This window comes from Hylaeus anthracinus, unplaced genomic scaffold (genome assembly GCF_026225885.1).
Source record: "Hylaeus anthracinus isolate JK02 unplaced genomic scaffold, UHH_iyHylAnth1.0_haploid 0, whole genome shotgun sequence".
NCBI classification, from domain to species: Eukaryota; Metazoa; Arthropoda; class Insecta; order Hymenoptera; family Colletidae; genus Hylaeus; species Hylaeus anthracinus.
The window spans coordinates 11,422,166-11,437,642 of NW_026533254.1; the positions used below are offsets into that span (position 1 = coordinate 11,422,166).

Here is a 15,477-nt window from a genome sequence, read left to right on the forward strand (position 1 = left end):
ATCGATTGTGTATGTGCTAGGAACATTGATAAATTAAATGTCTGAATTTTAGTCACGTTTCAGGAAAGCTGTTTCACGCAGCTCGGAACTAAGAAGATAATGCAGGCCTGTTCATTATCGCGTTTTCTGCGCCCTTCGTTTGTAGTCTGGTCCACTAAAATCGCCTCGCCCAATTACGCGAAAAATCGAAACGATTGGAGCATCAGGCCATTCAATGACAAGCGTTCGCCAAAGGAAGATTATTTGGAAACGGCAAACGATTCTTGAAATTCGAAAGTTAAGTTCACATTCTTTAAGACTTTAGCAATGACGAAGAGGGGAATATTTTTATTAGGAGTAACGACGTACTTGTAATTTAATTGCTTTAATACTGCTTTAGATAGGCGAGCTGTAAATGGTCCTTTTATTGATCAGGTCACTTTCAGTGAAAATTCAAGGTAAAGCTACTGGGCTCGATTGAACTACACTTTCATCTCATTCTACGTATAAGAAAAAAAAACCTATCGAGACTGAAAATATGTTCGTTCACTCCTTGAAATATTTTCTTCGAACAATAAAAATTTCAAAAGTCTTTTACCCAAGCGTTGAGTTTTCAAAAATTTACAAACAAAATGATCGATTCCTAGAACTGCGAAGCCTCCCTAAACGGCTCGTCAGGCTAGAAAAGAAAGACCGGCAGACCGGAAAGCGCTAAGAAGCGGCAAGCGAAAGAGCAAAGTCACGTTCCCCTCTAAATGTCAAAATTTTCCGATCGCCGATCCCGCGCAGCACGTTTCGCACGCGTTCACGTACACAATTCCACGATTTCGCGTATCACGTACTTTCACTGTCTACGCTCGGCTGGACAGGCACCGGTCATGTAACGTACGCACTGTTCCCTCGACCCGCCATGAATAAAGAGCAGCTCGTTCGAATAAAAGGGAAACGAAGAGAACGGGCCGCGGTTTGACGACCACGGCCAGCCCGTGGAAGGCAAACGAACCGTTCGCCGCCACTCATAACCGAGTAACTTTAATTGCAAGCCTGTTAACCGCCGATTCAAACGAATCGTCGTCGGACGTAACGACCGACGAGCCACCGCTTTCAAGTGAAACTTAACGACCCTGCGGCGAAAAATTGCATCGAGAGCTTTCGGAGGATGCGGACCTTGACATCTCCGTTGGCTGAAGGACGAGAAGTTGAATGGCGAACTTGTGAAGTGACTCGCGAGCACGAAGTTCAAACACTTAATATAGTGGGGTGGTATGCTTGGGAAGTTTTCTGTATGATTAGGTTGTGGGGCACCGGGACTCATTCAGCGCACGGCGAGCTGACGAACTAGTGGCGCCACTAGTTAGCGAGTTGGAGAGATCGTCGTGTCCAACGCTGTCGTATACTGTACAGCAGTGTTGTTAAAATGGTCTTCAAGTCTTCGAGTTGCTATTCAAAACGTGCTTCCAAACGCTGGAGCTTTTTAGGCTAGGTCCACAATCTTTAAATGCAAGCTTCTAAGGCTTGGAGTTCACGGTTGAGCATCAAAGCAGGAACGACCTATTTTATGCATACCTTCTAGCATCGCTTGATGACTTTAGACGTGCCGTGGCTGGCATCTATCGTTTGATGTGCCTCCTCCTTTATCTTTTCAATATATTGAACAACAACTTTTTTTTAATGCTGTCGTCGTTTGGTTATTGCATTTGAGACGAATGTGAAGTTATCGATAACAAAAGGTAGATTTCACAACGTCTGCGTCTAATTACAGGGGATAACCAGGTAATTACATAATATCGTCAATGAAGTTACGATCGCGTAGTAAAGGTCACATTTGAAATTGCGTCGGGCGATCTGCACTGTCATTATTTACTAAAAGGAAACGCTCGATCATGCCGCAATACATTCTTAAAATTAGTTCCATATCTTCGAGCATGATATTATCCGCAAATTACTGTGTAACTGACTCGATTATATTTGATTGATTGCTTAATAATAATTAGTTTCGCGAGATGAAAGTAATACAGGGAGTACAAATATATTATCTAATGATCAACTCTGCACCTTTCTTGTCGGCTACTTGAAATATTTATCATTTTTAGACCTGTCTGCAGTTTCTCATGACGCGGCGCAAACGGTACGTCGAATCGGTAACTAAAGAATTAATATTCAGGAGTGATTAACATTTTCCACAATTGACTGTCAATTGCATTACTTTGCAATGCAATTCGCGTACCAAATTTGTCATTGCCAATTCACCACTTTCATCTGTTTCTTTCGGATTTAATTTATGAATAAGAATTAATTCAGAATTAATTTCGAAGAACTAGGTCAGAATTAATTCGCAATGATTAATTCAGAATTATTTTGTGGGAATTCATTGGTGAGCCAGAAATATCGTGCTCTTGTCAGAAAGAAAACTAATATGATGCAAAAACGAAATCATTAATCGAACAGTTTTTCTTTTTATAAGTTTCTTTTATTTTCTAATTGTTTTTATTAATTTTAATTAATTTTCAGTATAACCTTCAATTCGAATACTGACTTCGGCGACCTTTGTTACATTGACACCGTTACGTTTCACAGCACGTAATCTATCTGTCGGTTTCCTGTTATTCCCTGTTTCTCGAACAGGTTTCATTTTCAGTAATAATCAGCTGCGATATCAATTTTTTCCTCGTGCAATTTACAGTTACACAATCTCGATCAGAACGTGATCGGATCTCACATTCACTAATATCTAATCCTAGGGAAAGGTAACTATCGAAAATAAAATTTGAATACATTAAAAGTCAAAAGATAATATTACTAACTATATACTCGACTCGAATTTTTGTTTAAACATCGGATGGATTAACTCGTCAAAGCCCATTAGACAAAATTAGCGTGGAATCTTACTAAATTAAATTTTCTTTCTTTTCAAGATCTCTGCATGTTTCAAGAGAACCATATAGGTAATATAAAATACATATCATAATAAATATACAGAGTAATACATTCAGGCGAAATGAAAATCTCGTTTGATAATCCAGAGCGAGCGAAAGAAAATTTACATTATTATAATTAAATACTATCAACCTGATCAGCCATCTGAATATTTTAATTAAAATTCTCAGATTCTATTAAGCAACGAAGAGAAAGTCGTCGGAGATCTAAATCACGTAAATCCCGCGCGAATTAAAAGATGAAGGAAACAATTCCTCCTGAAAAACCTCGTACATATAATTGAAGCGAAGTGGTACGGTTCAATTAGAACACGTCCGATACAATTGTCAGGAAACCTAGAAGAAAAGAACTTTCCTGTGCTCATTAACGAACTCCATCAACAAGAAACTTCCTCGAAGACGACGATTGAGAATTTGAAAAGTTCGAAACGAGTGTCTTTATACAACATGCTCGCTGCACGACACGCTTCGATCCAGTTATTTTTTCGTTGCATGCATTGTTTTATGTTGTCGAAGTTGAATGATTTCAAACATTTTTAATCGTTCGTAGAATAATTAGATCATTTTCAGAAATGATTAGGAGCAGGATGGTAGGAATCACATGCTACCAAAACGTGTAAGAATGACGTAAAACGAGGTAAGAGAAGGACTTTGGAAAATAGCTCGAGAATGTTGATTTTCATCGACTTGGCGCTCCCATTTTTCTTTAATCAGAAACTCCATTGCCATTAACTCCAATCAAAAAATTCCAAAAGCAAATAGAAAGTATGTAGTTCTAGGACTTTCAGTACAAAGTTACTAAAGGTCTTTCTTTCGATAACGTTTCGACCTATATATGAAACCCTCTTTGGAACACTAGAATTTATAATACTCTTAATAATTTTATTCTGGTATTTATATTTTCATTTCTGATCTCAATTAACTTACTATATTAATTAACGAAAAACGCATAGAAATTTTTATTCCAGAAACAAGGTTATAAAAGAAAGGTGGAACTTTCGAGTGGGCAAATTGCAGACCCGGTAAATTTGATTTGAGATCGTCGAAAGTTAGTTTATAAATGTATCAGATTTTTATTCGTTATTCACGAATAAAATTTGCCTGTCTTAGCGACGGATTTATTCCTGAAGCATTCAGCGGTGAAATCGACGTGGCGATCGACTAGGTATCGATGTCTCGTCGCTCCACCTTTTCCACTCGCTAGTTTGTACAACATGCCCCAATCGAATCTGCATGCGTGCCTTTCGTTTCTTATGGCCGCGAATTTGGGAGAAATCCCGTTCGAGCAGCGTGACTCAATTAGCGAACGAGTTCCCGACAAGAGATCTGTCCCATTAACAGCCAGTTTATCGTAACACGACTGCCTTTACGCCATTGATCCCGCGACCTCGATCTAACGGTTGAAATAAAATTGGGAAAAAGAGGAAAAGTGGGCAAAAATTAAACTTGACTGTAGAAGGAGTTTACATATCGACAAATTAACCATGGTCACGTTCTTAATTAGCTTTGCAACGATATAGTATGGGCAATGATGACTGCGATTTATTCTTGTAAATGATTTTCTGTGATTGAGTCTTCCTTTTTTTTTTTTTTTTTAATAATGGTAACAGTTATTTAGTACGCCTATTTCCTTTCCATGCGTCCCGTGAGTTTGAACTTACGTTCGACAGGAAAATTTGCGTTAAAAATAGATGAAACGAAATGAAAAATAATGTTTGTTCGTAATTGAAGGAGGACCTGTTTTCTCGAATTTTGTAACGGATTCTGTGGTATCTGTCGCGAAAGCGGCGCGAATAAAAAATTCGAAGAAAAATAAAGGCGAATCGGAGAGCAACGTCGCGTGACGCCCAGGAATTTTTCGTGTCGAGGGGCACAGAGAGGAGGAGGGACGCGCGTAGAGCTGTTTCTATGCGCGCGATAGTATCGGCCAGCTCGAAAGTGCAGCATGTATCAGAACTGTTTTTTTCGCGCACCACGCGTGGCCAGCACGGACTTTGGCTGTCGGTAGCGATGGGACTAACACCGTATCGATACCAGACAATAAAGTACCGCTTTTGATACTCATTTTAATCTCAAACAAAAAGATACGGTCTCAAAAACGTTTCTCATTTTCTACTTATTTATATTCAAATCTATATTCATAGTATCTTCTTATTAACTGAATTATCTGTAATATTTCCTTATAAACTATTTTGTTTGATCAAAATTCCTGCAACTACGCCATTTAAAGAATTTCCTTGTAAAGCTTCACCATGAGTACAAATTGCATTATCCTTGAGAAGCCATCAAAATCTCCAATTGCTCGAACACCACTGACGTGTATCGTATCCAATCCATCAGCAGTAGTTAGACAACCAACTTGTGTGATAATGGACTGGTTCTTGTTTTGTTCCGTTTCCCTCGCCCCTCCACTCCGTTCGGTACACGCGAAAATTACCACCAATTGGTGCCAAAATAACTGTCGACACACTGTACCGATTTGTGCAACTGAATCGAAACGAGGTAGGTTAAAAAATGAAAAAATAGACGTTAGAATACACACGTAACATAAAATGGTGATTTAGAATAAAAGTATGTTTCTTTACTAAGAAATTGATTTCACCGTCGCTAGAAACTTGCGTTATAAAGGGTTAAACTGTGCTTTCTCTATTCGCGATCAAAATGATAGTAATTCCTTTACCCGACGGGGAAGTTTCATAACTCCGCGAACAGTGGCACTTGCGTAGAAACTTTTTGTTTCCAGATAAACTTGTCGCCGCGCAGAAACTTTCAAAACGAAAGTTTCGATAACTTTATTACGGATAACTTGCAAGCTAAGCCGTTAGAACTGTTTACACTTCTCGAATCGGAGTCCATTTGACTTTTGCGAAGGCAATCGAGCTATTCCGTCCCATCTTCAAGTTTAAATTTATATTATAGCACGGAGACTGAATTAAAATTTTAGTTGGATCGGTATCTATTGAAAATTTAGAAAGGCCTACTTCAACCATTGCTGACTGGTGAAAAATTCTTGTTTATTTACAAATGATACTTTTACATATGAAACTTGGTACAATTAAACAGTAATAGAAATTTTCAAATCTTCGACTTCTGTATTCAAGAATATCTTCAATGCAGATACTTGAAACTGTTCCAACTTGATCGAAGGTCATTTACACAACTCTTCTAATAATATTTCCATCATTTTGACGTCAGACACTAGCTGAAACTAGACAGACCATACGTTCAGAACAAATATATTCTACTTCTGTCCTATGATTCATCTTATTCTTGATTGTCTTCGAATGCTACAATTATTTTATCGTTCTAATTTTATTTAATTAGAAAAATATATGATCTCAAAACAACTCCATAAATACATTCTTGAAATTTATTTCGAAAACCCTCCATTCACTGAATTGTTTCAAACCACAAATAAACTCGCATCAGTTAGTATTTATCCCGGTAAATTAATTTTCACGTGATAACCCATAAAAGATTCGTGGAAATCAGAGTAGAGGCGCCCCCAGTGAGATCCTTGTTATTAAAAGCGAGCTATAAATTTTTCATAAGTTCGGAGAGCTCCTCCCAGGAGTATTTAGCTTAACTCGAATATCTTCTGGCTCCTGGCCGTGTATAAGAACCAGCAGCGGCCTCTTCGACGAGAGGAAGACGACTGGGCGAGTGGTTAAAATGGCGAAAGCTTCATTACGGTTCGTAGGAGATTCGGACGCTACCCCTACAGACAGATTTATCGCCTTTACTATGGGGACTCGTTTCGATGAATTACGACCCGCTGAATCTGTTCTACCGTCACGATTGCCTCTCCCACTGTGCGTCAATTTTACTGCCCATAAAACTCCAAAACACCTTTTTTTTTTCTATCCACGCGAGATCCGTGAAATCTGGCAACCAATTGGAGCACTATTTGGCAGCGTTTAATGATCAGAGATTATCGAGTTTTAGGTAGAATTTCAATCATTTTTGTTGAAGGAAACGTACGAATTATGTTTCATGGCTGGACAGTTATGTTCGATTAAAGTCGAAGTTACACGGTACTTCGAGGACTTCGAATAACCACACATCGTTGAGGTTATTTTTAATCGAAGCTATTAGGGAGTGTTCTAATGGCACGCTTTTACACTTTTTTAAAAATGTAGAATCTATAGTAGTAAATTCTCTGTCAATTGTAGGGTGACAAACATTCATGAAATAGAACTATGAGCAGAATACTGTAGGGAATGTACCTTGGTACCATAAATATTCACAGGACTCTATTCAACGTTTGAATTTCGAATACTTCCAAATATAAAATATAGAAGAATTTATGGAGAGAAATCGAATCCTTTTAGAAAAGTTTTTCGTGTTGAGTTTCTTAGATGAAGTAAGTAATCGACTATTTTTTTGTTGAATATCTAACATTTTTTTAAATAACAGAAATATTTTAGAAATGTTTCTTAAAATATCCTAAACAATTTGTATTGCGTAATAGCTTACATATGGTACGTGTCTCTTTAATTTCGCTTCGTTTCACATCCTGTTAAAAGTATTCAAAGTTTATCTTTCCTCCGCGTAATGTTTTTTAAAACGTCCCGAAAACTTTTTATTTCCATAATAGTTCCTCAAACATCTCTTATATTTTGAATGCGATCGCGAACACGAGATGAAAGGACCGTATAAAGTACAATAAGTGTTATCGAACGGAGACAAAAGTTTGCGCTCAACGAAGCGAGGAGACAAAAGCTGTTTACGTACGCTTTGCGCCCACGGACAGTTGTAATAGAATGCAGTTTTGACAGTGGTTGATGGATTAGTGTGGGAGAACAATACCTTTTGTGCATCCACTGCATAGAAATAAATCGCCCCGCGGCTCAGGTAGGTGAAATTCTTAATTTCTTTTTTGGTCTCAGATCGTGTCTCAGAGATCCGCGCGGACATTCGAGGAAATAAAAGAACGCGAAGAAGGTATGAGATGTACCGGTTAACGGTGAAAAACGACGTTGAACCACTTCCTTTGTTATAAAATCCTTTGGACAAAAGTGAGTATCGCGCATAGATAGCGCGAGGAGAATGCCGGATTTTTAAAATGGAACGTGTCGCGATAATTTCTGCTTTGTCGAATAAATGAAGTCCCGCGGGGGTAAAGAAGACGAAATAATTGAAAGGGAACCCGCGCGTTAACCTTCGCCTCCAAGTAGCTTACAATTTACTAAAAATATCATTCCCGGACAATGGATAAACGAAGAAAAAGGAAATATTAAATCTCGAAGAGCAGGAAGTTGACGAAACGCCGAGATTTATCGAAGTCCCAAAACTCGCGGTGCACTTCCTCGGCCGAGCGAAGAAACGCTGATAATAGTTATCGACCGGACATGGACAAGTTCCCCACAATAGCGAACGACGTATCGCGTCCTTGAATGTAGGTACATGGAGAAGTTTCGCAGGGCTCGCGAGCGTCGTTTATCACTTCGGTTTCTGATACGTGACTGTATACCATCTGCCGCTGCAGGATACAAACACGCCTCCCCGCTGCACTTTACGGTCGATGGATCTATACGTAAAAGACGAGACTTCCTGTTACACCAGGATGGTGAACGACCACGAGATCCTCGAATGGCGAATACCAAGGTAAAGAAGAAACGTATCGCGAGACAGTGGACATATTTCTTGTACCTCTCACGGGCCAATGCATGTTTCAAAGGGAACTCTTCCCAAACGAGTGCAGCATGGTAGTCGAGTAGGTCTTTTCGAATTTAAAAGGTACGACTAGAATCCTGAAAAGGCTGACTGAGATATTTTATTTAAGGATACTACGATCTTAATCTTTGTGCGTGTATGTACTTATACTTTGGTAGGTTGGAACTTTGTTGGAAGAATTTTGTTAGCTATGGAAGATTCGTTATTAGTGAAATTATTTTTAGTCTGGCTGGGTTTAACAAACTCCTCGCTTAACCCTTCGAGTGCCAGAGGAAATTTTCGTACATATCCGAGAAATACCAGGCAATTTTAAGCAAAGATGCATGATTGTAAACAAAAACGTGTATTTCGGTCAATTTTATTTTAAAGTTCATGAAATTTTTACACGATACTAAAAACATGTTAGACTTCCTTTATTATTAAAAGATTATGGTACTTGAAATAAAATTGAACTGGCATTATGGTACTTGAAATAAAATTGAAGTGCATAAATAAATCTATATGCATTAGATATAGACGTTATTTTCGTAAAGCAAAATTGATTTTTTAATGATTAACAGTATATCACTCTTTGGCACTCAAAGGGTTGAAATCTATGGTAACTTTACTTAATGTAACTTTAATTAATTTTGTTCGTAACTTTAATTGAAACATCTACCCTTTACAACGGGACCATATGACATCCCACGTTAAATGAAATAAACATTAGAACCTAATACGGAATCTTCAAATCTACATTTACCTGATGAAAATAAGTACCATTTCGAGTAGCTTAGATGGCCAAGGTAAGTAGGAATATCAAGTTATGTTGAAGACAGGTGACCCAAGAACGTGTAAATAACTCGCGAACGGAGGAGCGGCAGGACAGAGACATTCGTCATCATCTTTAATGGAGATTTATATAAAACGTCGCGGCGAGCAACGGACGAGGGACCCCTTGGGGGAATCGAACCAGTCGGCTTCTGTTCTAGATTCACCGGGTGTGAACGCCGAGTTTAGTGGTGGAGCAGCCCCGATCTAGGCCAACCTGGCTGTGCCGCTCGGTGTAGACGGTCGACGCTCTGCGACTGCGCGGATCTCTCTTCGGGACACTGCCCCGGTTTCGAGTACCTTCAAGGTCTCGCGGCTCCGGCGTGCAAACCCTCCCCTTCTCTACCTAGCCAGGTGCATCGATACACCGGAAGCGGTCGCGTTGCCCCTGCGAAAACACTCTTCATCGCCCCTACGCCATTTTCATTACTTAAACTTTCGTTTGGCTGGTGAAGGTTTGCGATCCATTGCTCTTGAGGAAGGAATACTTACGTAGGTAAGGTATGTAAGGTGTAGTTAAGTATCAAAGATGGTGAGGTCATTAATTGGAGCAGTCATCCATGTGCATGGGGCTATTACTCGTGATACGTCCTGTAACCTTGACTTTTAGGCCTGATGAGGTTGCACCATCGTTCCTGAGGATTCGTCCACTGTAGTCGGATAGCAGAGAGAGTGAGTTCGTTAATTGGGTCAGTCATCCAGGTGCATCGACTACTACTCCCACCATATCGCCCTGTAACCTTGTCCCATATGCCTGATGAGATTGTCCCACTGTTCAGGAGGATTCCTGTCGCTATATTCGCATAGCACGCTGGGTTTATTGGTTGGCTTAGCTTTCCAGGTGCAGCTATATGGTAGAAGCATTAGCATTCCTTCTGAGAAAACAGTTTTCTCTACCGAGAAGTAGAGGCCTGTGATAGTCCTGTTCTCGAATTTTTTATCAATTTGTTAAGTCATCCATGTGTATGATTCGAGTACTATTCCCACCATGTTTGCTTCGTCGTCTATGATATTGTTCGGAAGAACTCTGACACTACGCTGTATTCGACAGCAGGCCCAGTCTTCCAGTTGCATCGTTCCTCCACCATCCTGTAACCTTCTTTCGCAATCCTGGCGAGGTTACGCCATTGTTCCGTAGGATTCGTACACCACGCCGTATTTATACAGCGGAGACGGCGAATTTATTAATTGGGTCAGTCCTTCCTTCCCGTTCGAGTATTCTTGGGAATCCTAATTTATGCAACAGCGGGGCGACTTCAGCTGGTAAATGTAAGCCGCTCACGCGCTAATCTTCCTCCACCGTTAAAGACAATGCTGCGATATTTACGAACTGCTGAATGATAAATCCTGGCAACAGTCTTCGGAGCGTTGCGATAGCCTGAGAAGCGCTCCAGCTTTTTCAATCGAACATGGTTGCGAGACGACAGAGTGGCGATTGCTGCTCATGCACCTGGACGACTGATCCAGTTAATCGATTCGTGCGCAAATCCGCGTGAACAAAGATACGATCCGTAGATAACAGGAGGATTCCCGAAGGAAGTATAGTCGCTGGTAGGGATCTTGTGGGATCGTGATGGGGAGGCTGTCGATTGGTCCCCTAAGCGCACGCATGAGCCGCCGAGTTCGAGACGTCCCGAAATCGATGAGGATCGCGTGTCTCAGCGGGCGCTCTTCGTATCGGGAGAGACACGGGCCGGGAAAGAAAGGGGATGGAATAAAATAATATCAAGGGAAAGACAGAAACGAGGAAAACAGAGCCTTGAGGAGGGGAGAAGGAGCAACCTGGGGGAGGAGGGATGAATCGGAACGAACGAGGGAAGTAGTGACCTAGTCTAAGTGGCCGAGATGCATGACCCGAATACCGGTGCTGTACAGGTGTGGTGTGTGTCCCACTGGCCTCTACCCTCTTCGAGGCACGGAGTCTCTTCGAACACGACGCGCCTGGGCGGTGGTTGTGGTGGTGGAAAGAGCTATGTGGTCCCGAGGGATGCACAAAACGGAAATGCCATCGATCTTTCGATACCGGCGAGGAGGTCTCCTTGGCCGCTCGATATAAGACGCAAACACGCCACTGATAACGGGCCAGTGTTTCAAAGGGGATCCCAACGAAAGGGGTAGCCTCTGCACGGGTCGTTGGCCTGGTATAACCTAATCGCGACGTTACGTAACGATAACTCTTTGTAATAGCGAGCTGGAAGTAAATCGAGGGAGGGTGCGCTCGGTGCCTTTAGTGGATTACCTGGAAGCTACTGCTTATCGAAGACACGTAGAGTACCTTGGCCATTAATGGCCTCTTAGGTCCCGGGATCACTGAACAAAGTTATCCTTCCCCCGATGATCGTGATAAGTAGCCTTTCGTTAGACAAGTCGTCGGGGGTGGGTACTTGGATCCCAGTTCAATTGGAGTTTAATACAAGCATCGAAGGGTATCTAATTGGGGGCTTATCGAAGACACTGGGGTGCCACTTTCCTCTACGAGTCACTCTAGTTGTCGCTACATCGTTCCCTTGCTCAACGATACTTCATTAACACGTTGACTGCCAAACGAATATTTTTGAAAATTTCTGCTGAGGTTAAATATCATTCAGATTATTGCAGTCTACGTAATCAAACATTTATCGTGGTATTTATTTTCGTAACTGCATTAAAATTCATGGATTTCATTTAAATTCATCTCCTTCGATGTCTAACTTTTGGAATTAATCTTTTTAGTTCTTGAGTGAAAAACATTACCACCCATATATGGGTGACATGACGATCAACGTGTTAAGGGACGCCAACATTTATCCACATCGACAATAGTCTCTAGCTGTCATAATGAGGCTTTCTCTTAGGTTATCTCTCACAACCGGAGTTTAATACACCAGCTACAGGACACCCAACTGAGTTCTTCTCGAACGCTCAGTTCCGGCATCGACACTTTTCCCTAGATGTCCCTCCAGTTGTCGCTACAGTACTCAATTCGCTTCAGGCTCCTATATACACGATCCTCCGGCGGTCCCTGAACGCCCTGACGGGTCCGAAAATTTAGTTTACTGGCGCAATCCTGTGTGGTGGCGCGAACGGATTTATGCGCGTCCTTGACCAACAGCCCTGCCGCTGGAACACTGCGCGTCGAACTTCGGGAACAATGGAGTTAGCAATGTCGGTGCAGGGTGGATCTGTTGACCGGACACTCGAGCTGCCGCGGAAGCCGTCGAATTGTCCGCATAAACGCTTGGAAACGATGGAAACGAACGTGGCGAGCGACACGATTCTGTAAATTTTCACCAGGGAACGTGTTTCAGCGCTTGGCCAACGAAGATACGGCACCACGGATCGACCTTGAACGCAACCGCGAAGACCGATGGGGAAGGTTCAACGGGAAATTACATTGCGGTTTCGAGCGGGAGTCAACTGTGAAGGCGAAACTGTCGCAATTGCTGTCTACGCGATACTGTTCTTCACCCTCAAGCGGGCGTTGGAGAAACGAGGACCACCTATCTTAATCACCTTGGGACTGAATTTCGTTGGATTTAGAGTGCATTTGGATGACTGTGACACGACGTGGCTGAATATTGCGTAAAAGTTTTGCTTAGGTGATGGACTATCATTTATCGAAAATGATGATTAGTTGACCTTTGATTTTAGGGATCCTCAACTATCTAATTTTAAAAGGTTCCTTTTCAAGTCCTAAGTATGCCCTAAGTAATCACGCGTGAACGATGACGACCTGGTCACGTGTGGCATCGTATCAGATTCAAGCTTAACACTTCCTTTGAGCTTGAAGATTCTTAAATTAAATGAGTCCAAACCGAAAAGTAGCAGGGCGTAGCAATCTCCAGTGACACTTTCTTTGTAACTAGTTTCTCTTCAAAGTAAAGATAGAGAAGTTCCTTCCCATCCTTGGCGGTCCTCAAACAACTTGCTATCTGATTATCATCCTTCCTATCTGTGGACAATCGTATGCCGAATAGACAATTTTGAGGCCAAGTGGCGTTGAAAGCAGAATTCAATAACTCCTTCAGTGCTAACGATAAAGAATTCTAGACGAGCGGAATTCATAAACTCGTGCCTCGAGAAGAGCCCGATGGCAAGTACTCGTCGAAATAAAAACGAATCGAAATTAATTTGATCTGTTCGTCATTTTCTCTAATAAACTCTGCTGGAGATTTACGGCGTGCTAGGTTGTTGCATAGGAAAGAGTGCTAATATTGATTAGAAGCAAAGTAAATAACAGCTTCAAGTATACCTACCTCGCTTTTCCTCAAAAGTCCTAGTGCCCCATATGCCTTCCAATATATTTTACTTCTCTCACATCTTTTCTCCATCAAAGATTAAGTTCCATTGGCAGATGCCACCTATCGAACCATCGGGATAGTTCTAGAATCAATTTGACGTGGCCATTCCATAACGTTCTCTGTCAAAAGACGTTTCCTTCTGATATAAGGAGGGTTTCTAAAGCAGCAGGCCTCTGAAGAGCAGTCACCCTTGCCTATCTCCATCGCCGAGGCCCTGGCTGGCTTAGTATTTCCTCGCGTATCCCATGATTCATGCATGCAGAGCCCCCCGACAGCCGTTCCTGGCTACGAACTCGCGTGATTTCGCGAATAAAGCCCTAACTTCAATCGCAAGCGAACGATATCGCTTGGAAGGAAGACGGCGGAAAATATTCAGTATCAGAATTAATAGGCGAAGGGTACGTGCACGTAGCCACCTCTGCCTACTATCTGTATCATGGCCGAACCGTGCAGATATCCGTCTGTCTGACCTAAATACGTAATTATCTTTTCGCGAGGCACGACCTTGGACGAGCCAAGTCCGAACTGGGCCATGTCTCTGTCTGCCAGTTTTACTTCGTACATAAAGTTACCTGGTTCGCCCTCTCGCTTCCTCGGTCTATCCATCCGTCCGTCCATCTCCTTCTCTCTCTTCGATTCACTCGAAAGAATCTTTGAAGGCGCGGGAATCGGATACACTCGGAGGCGTCATCTGCGCGGGAATAATATGTCATAATTCTCAAGGATCGCCTGGGATAATTTAATTAATCCGCTTTAACGGAGATTCGAGACACTTGGCCGACGTCGCTTTTTTAATTACACGCGGCGGAACTCGGTTCGAGCACTCGATGCTACCTCTGAAGCCTCGTACTTTAGAACCCCTCGCGAGCCGGAGGTTGCTCGACTTCATCCTCCTCGATGAATTAAACCGTTAGGTAACGAATCGTTATAAATTCGAATTTCACGTTCGCCTCTTCCAAGAACAATTTACTTTACTGTGAAAATATCCGTGGCGTTTTATAAAATTTATTTCACTACCCTATAAATGGAATCTTGAAACCTATTAGTTAATCCTCGGGAATACTCTAAGCACGAAATCCCCGAACTCGGTACCCGTTTATATTAGGTCATCCCATAAGTTCGTCCCGAAGACTGCGTTGATATTTAATTGAAAAACTACAGAAATGTTGTGAGAAAATATTGTAAAATGAGAGAGAGATTACCTTTCTTTATAACGTAAGTGGCATGAACTTTTACAACGACCTAATATTACAGCACCCCCACGATACAGAAAAAAATTTCGTGTCCCCATGGATCCGCGCGATATTCGAGTAAATTTCACCGCCGATAAGGAAAACTTTTATTTGAACGTCCTCCAACTCGGGCGCGGTGCACAATGGGTTAATTGGGATGGACGGTAGTCGCGAGAAAATAGACTCCGGGCGATCGAATTTCTTTTTTTCCGGAATTCGTAACGCGTTTTTCCTTGAAACTATCGACGTCCATCGCGGCATATAGGTCGTGGTGTATCGATGGCTGATATAAAATGGATGTCTTTCAGGAAGATGTTCGTTCGATCGAAAAACGTTATAAGCTGGCTCGCCGACCGACACAGAGTCCTCAGGTGAACTCGCCCCGGTGACCACCGCCACTCCTGCGACCCATGCCACCCCCGACAACTGGAACGCTGACCCAGTTATAATACACCTGTAGAAACAGTGCCAACACTCCCGTGTCCGCGGATGTCGGTCCGTCGAACGAACGACCCTGCACGTATCCGAGCTCGCAATTCCATCGTGCACGCAACGTAATCCCTT

General features: G+C 42.0%; 1 protein-coding gene and 1 long non-coding RNA gene across 2 annotated transcripts in view; one reads left to right on the forward strand and one right to left on the reverse strand.

Annotated features, from left to right (window-relative positions):
• Positions 1 to 15,477, reverse strand: part of LOC128892298 (neuropeptide SIFamide receptor-like) — a 62,875-nt gene that overhangs the window by 21,755 nt on the left and 25,643 nt on the right. The gene's annotated exons all lie outside the window — the stretch shown is intronic.
• LOC128892395 (uncharacterized) lies at positions 4,050 to 8,982 on the forward strand. The gene is made up of 3 exons (XR_008461080.1): positions 4,050 to 5,417; positions 7,805 to 8,313; positions 8,404 to 8,982. It is a non-coding gene; the product is annotated as an uncharacterized LOC128892395 (long non-coding RNA).